This window comes from Dermacentor andersoni, chromosome 6 (genome assembly GCF_023375885.2).
Source record: "Dermacentor andersoni chromosome 6, qqDerAnde1_hic_scaffold, whole genome shotgun sequence".
In the NCBI taxonomy this organism is placed as follows: Eukaryota; Metazoa; Arthropoda; class Arachnida; order Ixodida; family Ixodidae; genus Dermacentor; species Dermacentor andersoni.
The window spans coordinates 47,476,543-47,484,115 of NC_092819.1; the positions used below are offsets into that span (position 1 = coordinate 47,476,543).

The window sequence follows — 7,573 nt, forward strand, 5'->3', positions numbered from 1 at the left end:
GTGTCCTTCAACACCCGCTCTCGAAAAAACAAAGCGGTCCTAATCGCAGAGGCCCAACAGCTAGCGCAACACGGAAGATTGACAAAAACACGAGCTGGCAGGAACATATTACAGGCATAAGGTGCAGAACTGAATAGATCAAGGAGCCCAATAGAGGCTGAAGTAGAATTAAGGACTGAAGTTAGGAATAATATCATAATAACCCTCTCCCCAGAAACATGCATCCAGAATATAGTATCAAAGTAGAAAGGCAAGAGCTAAAGCACTATTGCAGGAAATAGAGCAGCAGAACCAACTGGCAGCTATAGTTGGTGCTGCCTGGGTGAAAGGTAAAGAAGCGTATACAGCCATTGTATCAAATTATCAAGGGAAAGTGCAAGACGCGATCACTATTTTTACCAAAGACCCCATGGTGGCGGAAGAAGCGGCAATCGCTATAGCCATAAGGAGTAATAAGTGGGCCTGCATATGATTCGAAATCCGCTATAAAGTGTTTTGATAAAGGCTGCGTAGCTGGACTTGAAGCTAAACTTTTTGAAAACATTGGGATTATGAAAACTGAAATCCGATGGTTTCCTGCGCATATGGGGAAAGTGGACGAAACACGGGTAAACCTCAATGAGGTTGCTCATGACTTGGCACGAGGGCTTGCTAACCGTCACAGTCACAACCGAGCCGTTCACCATACAGCCAGGGAATCTAGAGATCATTTAATAATTTACAATGACATTACCAAACATTACTATTTAGGACGTAGGCAATTCCCATTGCCACATTCAAAACTGAACAGGGCTCAGGCAGTCTCACTGCGCTTGTTGCAAACAGGTACATATCCCACGCCGTACCACATGAGTAAAATATATGCAGAGATGGAGATTAAGAGGGACTGCAACGATCGTAATGGCATCACTGGAACCAGACATATGCTGGCGGGGTGTCCCGCGATTCTCCCCAACCTCGTTGAAGAATGGACAAAGTGGGGAAAAAGGGATTCAAAGCCCATTGTTTGAAGACCAACTAAGGGCCGTCCAGAGGGCCCATGATGTCGCTGAAGGGCCTGGCCTGACTGCCAACGTGGGAGCGGCCCGCCTTGGCTTAAAAAGTCGAGCCTCCGGACCTCATTTCAATAAGAGTTTTCACCCACACACCCTGCAAGAAGGAAGCGGTTCATATAGGTGCAGACATTTGTCCCCGCAACTCGATAGCGAAATACACATGGGCGTAGCCTCTAAAGTACTGCTCATGTGCCCTTCAGCGACAGCTCTCGAAAAAACAAAGCGGTCGAACGGAGCATCTCTTGTTAGCAGGGACTGTACATGCTGTGTTCGTCACACTATCGAGAGCGTTTACCTTACACTCAAGGAGTGATTGGGCGCTTACTTTGAATGAAGTGTGTTTATTCCTGTAGAGCTGACAAGGCATGCAGCTGTGCGCACGAAGATTGCTGCAAACAACGAGGCAGGTCCGCGAAGTATAGAAAGGGGTATGTTTTTTTTTTTTTTTTTTTTTGATCCGGCAAGAGACATGACGTAAAGAAACATATTTCTTATCTTCGGCAATGAGTTTTTCACGCCGAAGAGCCGACGCCAAGACCCTCGAAGGGCACTGACGTCTCGCGGTGAGCTCCTCGGGTGAAGAAAGAGATACAGATGTTTGTGCGCATGACATAAACTATATGATAGGCGCGACTGTTACAAGAATGCGTGTGGACGATGCCGCAGCTCGCGAAATTCAAATGAGTCCCATGCAAGACATCCAACAACTGGGCGTGCTTACGTCACAGGGTTTTGTACGAGGCAATTTCTCTGTGTAGGTTTCGTCCGGTCAGGAAAGCTACGGTCAGGAAGCGTAAATCAGCCTTTCTGCTTCGGGTACTTTGCTTTTTAATCGCGAAACGAAAGTGAAAAACGCCAACGCCGCCTCGATTGTGCTGTGCTACGAGCACTTTTCGTGAACGTGCCCGTAATACAAAGCGTATGCTGCGTATCTGTGCGTGTAGATGTGTGCACAGTAAACAGCACGCCCTCTTGTACAAGTGCACACTTATGTTTTCAAAGAAAAAATATTATTTAGCCATAGAAACGCCATATTAACGTACCTAACGCTTTTGTCCTGCACATCCCTTCCCGCTCTCATATTTATTTATTCGTTCACTTTTGTGGTGAGCTTGAATATCTCTAATATTTATCCCTAACACGCGTTGCAAGCTTTTATGGCAGGTGTCACATAAATATTTTGTTTTTTCCACTGTTCGTACACTATAATGAGCGACACGTCAACAGCCTGATCTGTTTATACTTCAAAGTGCAAGAGCCCAGAAGCATTCCGCAAGTTTTAAAAGCTAGTCTCTTGATTATTTTCAGATTAATCATTTTCTTTTATTCCGCCTTTCGTGCTAGTTGGTGCACGATGTGAATTCACTCGCAGAAGCGCGACATGTTTCAGATATTATGATTGCTCCGATTGTGTTTTCTGTTTCGAGCGTCGTCCAATAAAATTCGATAAAGAAACGCTAGGCCAACACTTATCACCCCTAACTTTCTAAGTACGTGTATGACCTAGTTAATAACGTGATAATTGCCACGTATCGACATCTTCGCGCCTCGTGCGTCCAAGCTTACACACACTCATTTGTCAAAGTGACGTTTCTGTAAGTTCTCTTACAAACTTGCGATTTCGCGCACACTGCGACGTGCTCGTGTACGCTCAACACACCTCGAGTTTTGTGTTAGATACCTCCAAAGTGGGTGAACTACGCCTATAGCGCTACAAAAAATAATGCGCGACCGATTGTGGGATGGAACCTCTGTCTTCCAGCACGCCAGCCAAATGTGGTTAAAGGCCACGATCTCACGCATGTTTTTCTCGTGCCATAGTTGCTCTTTGATACATCGGCTGCGAGCGTTACGTGACAGTTATCGCATCGAGACGCAGTGGTGTACTGCCATGCTTTCGGTATCGACCCATATTTTTTTCGCCAGGTGGGTATACCTACGAAATTGGTTGAGCTCCGCCTACAATGCTGCAGCAGTAAACAACTATAGTGATTATACGTTACAATTATTTGTCTAAGAAGCGCTCGCATCTTGAAGAGCCGGTTTAACACACTATAAACGCGTGCGTGAGTTATATAATGAATTATGTATACGCGTGATTCATTTTTCTTAAGAAAGTGAGAAACGCACGAACACAACGCACGGATAACCAGCCGAGCATCGCCACACGCAGCTTCTCTATACTTGGAACTAAACGATGCCTGTGTCCGTCCGTCCGTCCGTCCGTCCGTCCGTCCGTCCGTCCGTCCGTCCGTCCGTCCATCTCTCGCCTACGTCTTGGTTCTTATGTGGTCGTTTCGCTAACTTGGTATGCGCCAAAATTGGCATAGTATGACAGAAGTGTATGACGAACATAAATGATAGGTCATGACATGAATGTAGTGACGTGCGTGTCATGTAGGTCACGAAACTGCCGCCTACGTCTTGGTGCTCCCATGGTCGTTTCGTTAACGTTAACTGAAATTGATATCTTTGTTGCAGATGCATTTGTATGCCTGAGTGTACGTACCTTGTGTGGCGATTTCGCGCAGCCAGCCTTGGTGCTTGGCATTTCCTGCCGCCTGTTGCGCGCCACACAGACTCCGAGAGTAACGGCGTCTGCGCATTAATTTCGGAGGCCACGCCAAGCAATATGTAATATGTAGCACATGACGTTGTGCGCATCACAAAGTTCTCTCTCTCTCTTTCTCTCTCTCTCTCTCTCATGGTGCCCCCCCGCTCCCGTATAGTTCGACCACAAGTCCTAGGAGTTCAAGTAGCGCGCTGAAGCTAATTGCTAACGCTGTCAATGTATCGCCCTTCGGGCGAAACAGCTAGTTTTTATAGAATATATATTTCTTTGACTCTTAGGAGCGTTTTCGTGGTCAGGTATTGCGTCTCGGATTTTGGAACAAACACGCCAACTCAAAGGGAGCGCACGCTCGCATTGCGAGGCACTTTCGCCGCCGACCGCCACCTGTCATTGGGCTTGAGACGTCGTCGTCGTGGTCGTCGTCGTCGTCGTCGTCACCGTCATTCAATTTTTATGTCCACATCAGGACGAAGACCTTTCCCAGCGATCGACATAAGCGGCGTTAAAGGGGCGCATACAAGCCGCAGACACGAAAAAAAAAAGAACAATCAAGACGACCATGGGCAGCCCTTCCAACTGCCTTATTTCAGGCACCGAACCCGAGAATGAACATACACACGAAAAGAAGGGAAAAAAGAAACTGCAATGCGAAATACGACCGAAGGCGGTGTGCTGCCAAAATTACAATTATTCATATTACTACCCTTACTCTCAATTACCCTAATTAACATTACTCAAAAGCAATAAAGGAGTCTTTTTTTTGCATGCAAATGAATCTGATAATCGTGTAGAGCAAGACCACACAAAAAATATCGGTGATGTGAACTTGACTAGGAAAAAATAATTCTTCACACTAATGAAAGTCGGCTTAAAATTGAATTATGGGGTTTAACGTGCCAAAACCAGTTTCTGATTATGAGGCATGACGTAGTGGAGGACTCCGGAAATTTTGACCACCTGGGGTTCTTTAACGTGCACCTAAATCTAAGTACACGGGTGTTTTCGCATTTCGCCCCCATCGAAATGCGGCCGCCGTGGCCGGGATTCGATCCCGCGACCTCGTGCTCAGCAGCCCAACAGCATAGCCACTGAGCAACCACGGCGGGTGAAAGTGGGCTTCACTGCGCACAAGTGAGTGCATGCTCCCAACGTTAAGCGCAAAGGATCCTTACGATCATGTAAAAAAAGACGATGCAGAAAAAAAAAGAAAGCCGCAAGATCCCACGCCCTGTGGGAATGCATGCTATGCGAAGCAGTGTGCGGGGTGCCTACCAAGTTAACGAAACGGCCATGAGAACACCAAGCCGTAGGTGGCTGTTTTATGACCTACATGACACGCATGTCATTACATTCATGACATGACCTATCATTTATGTTCGTCATACACTCTTGTCATAGTATGCCAATCGTGGTACATACCAAGACGTAGGCGGCTGTTTTATCACCTACATGACACGCATGTCATGACCGATCATTTATGTTCATCGCGCACATCTTGTCATACTGTATGCCAATTGTGGTGCATACCAAGTTAACAAAACGACCGTGAGAGCGCCAAGACGTAGGCTTCTGTTTCGTGACCTACATGACATGTATTCATGTCATGACCTATCATTCATATTCGTCATAGAGTCTTGACAAACTATGCGAATTTTGGTACATACCAATTTAACGAAACCACCATGAGAGCACCAAACGTACGCGGTTAGATAGCGTTGGCAGAAGAATGCATTTAAATATGTATTTCGGAAATGTGAAGGTTAGTACAAAAAAAAAAATGCAGAGCGACTCTACTATGTGATGGTGGATGAACAGCGGACAATATTTTTCTATTTCATAAAGAGGGCTGGCGCGTACGCCTAGCACCACTACCAGAAATTGCATGCTCCAGCTACCCCGACTTGAGGAAGTGGCGTGCTTCAGCCAACAGTAGTGCAATGGAGAGGCCTCGGCACGGGTCCGCGGCCTCGATGATCACCGCCAACCCAGCACCAGGTAAGTATGCAAGGACTAGAGTCGGAAAGCTGCGCCTTGCTTTTAACGATAACATGTGGTACAGGTAGACAAGTCAATCGCGAATTAATCTGGGAAGGCGGCAAAGTCGCGAAGGTTCTTTAAGGTGATCTTTTTTTTTTTTTTTTTTTTTTTTTTACAAAAATGTTTCGCGTTCACAAACTCTAAATTAATTTTGAGTCATTTTTTTTTTTTTTTCAGTTTGGAGTGCAGGTGAGAATATATGCGAGCAAATGTCAGAAAGTGCGCGTGCGGGATTTAACTGCCATGCTACCCGCTTAGTGGCTGTGGCGATGCGCTGCTGAGCTCGTGGTCCCGGCAGTTGCTGTTCTATGCATCGAAGCACAAAAGTAACTGGAACACCAATGCATTTCAACGAACACTTTGAAAATTAATATCTCGAAATTGGTGCTGAAGAGAATTCGTTACAAGTGGAAGCGCCGCGCGAACTCAGCGGCTATAATTCGTAGATTGAAATTTGTGGCGTGAAGTAATGAATTAAAAAGTTATTTGTGGAATTATGTTAATTATTCAATTGAACATTTCGATTTCTCGTAGAAATATTGGCCGCCTCATCGAGTAATTTATATCAAGGGTTAGAATTGTGATATCTGGCATAGACAATCTTTTAAAAAAAGTTTGGTGATGCTAAAAAAAAAAACACCCTGTACGTGATCTATATACGTATAGTAACTGACGGTGGTATGCTCCGGACCACGGTCAGCTACACTTCGCTCCTCGAAGAGGCAGCACGGGAGTCGAATAAGCTCCGGAACAACACTTTGCCGTCTAGTGAACGCGGTACGTACAACGTATTCTTTGGCGAGTACTCTAGCAATATCTGTCCGTCTCGCGAGGCCTTACATCTGGAAAAAAAGTTGACAGTCACTTTAGCATACGCTAAAGAGGATGAAGGCGAAAGCCTGCGCGCTCACCAAACACTCATTAAATTACTTTGACATTCTCATTCGAACGCGTTGCTTCCTAACACTTCGTTTCTCTTTACTTGTTTTTCTCTTTACTTATTATCTTTTTCGGTCACCTAGACATCGCCACTGGCTCTGTGTGGTTAACGGCACGTTATAACGGTCGTAGCAAATCTATGAAGACCATTGAGACACATACCCAAGTTCACTGACTGGGATCATCCTGCGATTCACTACACCATACCATCCTGAAGGTAACGCTCTGGCCGAGCGATTGATCCGCGATTTGAAGACACACATAACATAATATCCAAACTTCCTTGGCGGATGGAAATGCGCTCTAGAAGCTGCTGTCCAGCATCACAACCGCTCCTATACGGCTGGCCTTGGGTGTACACCTCATTTTGCTGCCTGTGGAACCAGCCCATGGCTACCGGCGGATCATTCTAATGCTTTAATCGAGAAGGGCAGCTACATATAGGCTTGTACATATGGTGCCTTCTACTTTCTTGTAGCGCAGGCAGAATGAGAGGGACAAGGAAAGGCAAATTAGACACACACACAGCGCTAACTTTCAACAAAAGATCTGCCTGGTCACACACGCGACTTCACGTGGCGTCTAAGGTGGCAAATGCTTCCAACTCGTGACAGGCTAGATCGGTGGGGCGTAGTCCCATCTTCGCTTTATCCCAATTGCCTCTTTGAGAATCCAATAAACATGTGCTGCTGCAGTGCGTCGTTGCCAGGGTATTTTGGAGGGCTCGGCATACTGGTTTCCTGGGCCTTGGAGTTAACCTCTTTATTTGATCAGGTCGCTGCTCACGTGGCCGCTTTGTGCGACCTTTAATTGCTGCGGCGGCCTTTTGTCTTTGGAGTAACCAATGCGAGGCAGTTGCCGCTGGACGTCGTCGCCGCGCTCTGTTTCCACTTCTGGGGAGCCTCTCCTCGGAGCTACTGTCGTTTCTGTCAGAGGAGTTGTTCTTCCTTGGGGAAGGAGAGTTCCTTCG

The 7,573-nt window shown here is 46.3% G+C and overlaps 1 non-coding gene across 1 annotated transcript; it reads right to left on the reverse strand.

Moving 5' to 3' along the window:
- Nucleotides 1-5,467: 5,467 nt before the first annotated feature.
- LOC126522130 (U1 spliceosomal RNA) lies at nucleotides 5,468-5,630 on the reverse strand. Its single transcript, XR_007597341.2, has one exon. It is a non-coding gene; the product is annotated as a U1 spliceosomal RNA (small nuclear RNA).
- Between the last annotated feature and the right edge of the window lie 1,943 nt (nucleotides 5,631-7,573).